The sequence below is a fragment of the Octopus sinensis genome, linkage group LG28 (assembly GCF_006345805.1).
Source record: "Octopus sinensis linkage group LG28, ASM634580v1, whole genome shotgun sequence".
In the NCBI taxonomy this organism is placed as follows: domain Eukaryota; kingdom Metazoa; phylum Mollusca; class Cephalopoda; order Octopoda; family Octopodidae; genus Octopus; species Octopus sinensis.
The window spans coordinates 19,077,031-19,078,409 of NC_043024.1; the positions used below are offsets into that span (position 1 = coordinate 19,077,031).

A 1,379-nucleotide genomic window follows, 5' to 3' on the forward strand; every position below is an offset into this window, starting at 1 on the left:
ATTAACAACTCTTTCCCTTCACCAAGCTTCTAATTGATATATTTCTTGTGCATGTTCTCATGCTCATTTTCTCCTTTTTCCTCTGTTTTAATTTCGTTTTTGGATTTGGTTTGCAAGATTTTTTATATGAGTTCGTGTGTTGAAGCATATTTTGTTGTGTCTGGGGAGAGTCATTTTCTTTTTGTACCTTATAATATAACACACTCACCGGTAAAATTTCCACTTTTTTCTTATTTTTATTTTCCTAAACATTTTTCATTGTGTCTGGCAACATTTTCAAGACTATTGAAAAGGTTGCAGGACACAACAAAAATTTTATGGAAATAAAGATAAGAAAAAAGTGGAAATTTTACCGGTGAGTGTGTTATATTATAAGACCCAAAAAGAAAATGACTCTGCCCTGGCACAACAAAATCTGTTTTAATTGTTTATTTGAATAAACTATATATAGGGAACAGCAATTGATGAAACCGGTATGACTTTGAATCCCTTTAACAATTCAAAATAATGACTTTTATTCCTCTTAATTCTACCTCCTCTTAATTCTACCTCAGTTCACCTAATTACTCTTTACTCTTTTACTTGTTTCAGTCATTTGACTGCAGCCATGCTGGAGCACCGCCTTTAATCGACCCCGGGACTTATTCTTTTATAAGCCCAGTACTTATTCTATTGGTCTCTTTTGCTGAACCGCTAAGTAACGGGGAGATAAACACACCAGCATCGGTTGTCAAGCAATGCTAGGGGGACAAACACAGACACACAAACACACACACGCATATATATATATATATATATACGACAGGCTTCTTTCAGTTTCCGTCTACCAAATCCACTCACAAGGCTTTGGTCAGCCCGAGGCTATAGTAGAAGACACTTGCCCAAGGTGCTACGCAGTGGGACTGAACCCGGAACCATGTTGTTGGTAAACAAGCTACTTACCACACAGCCATTCCTACACCTATGTATATATACTAATTGTATATATTTATCGTTACTTTTCATAAAAGAAAGCCTTTATATTTTTATATACTATGTGCATTTTTGCTTTTTTTTCTTAATTTCCCCATATATCTACCATGTGTAGTTTATTCTTCTCTTTGAAACCTATTTCTTATTTCATTATTGTCCACAAGGGGCTAAACATAGAGGGGAATTTGAACTCAGAACGTAACGGCAGACAAAATGCCACTAAGCACTTCACCCAGTGTGGTAACGTTTCTGCCAGCTCGCCGCCTTATTTGAAACCTATTTCTATTATATATTAATATATATATATATATATAAATATATATATATATATATGTGTGTGTTTATGTGTGTGGTTGTGGTGTGTGTGTGTGTAAATGAACTAAGCAGAACAAGAGGAGATATGTAGG

The 1,379-nt window shown here is 35.0% G+C and overlaps 1 long non-coding RNA gene across 1 annotated transcript in view; it reads right to left on the reverse strand.

The window, feature by feature from the left end:
- Positions 1–388: 388 nt before the first annotated feature.
- Positions 389–1,379, reverse strand: part of LOC118768328 — a 22,351-nt gene continuing 21,360 nt past the window's right edge. The window contains exon 3 of the long non-coding RNA XR_005004139.1: positions 389–400. This is a non-coding gene — a long non-coding RNA (uncharacterized LOC118768328). The remainder of the gene's footprint in view (positions 401–1,379) is intronic.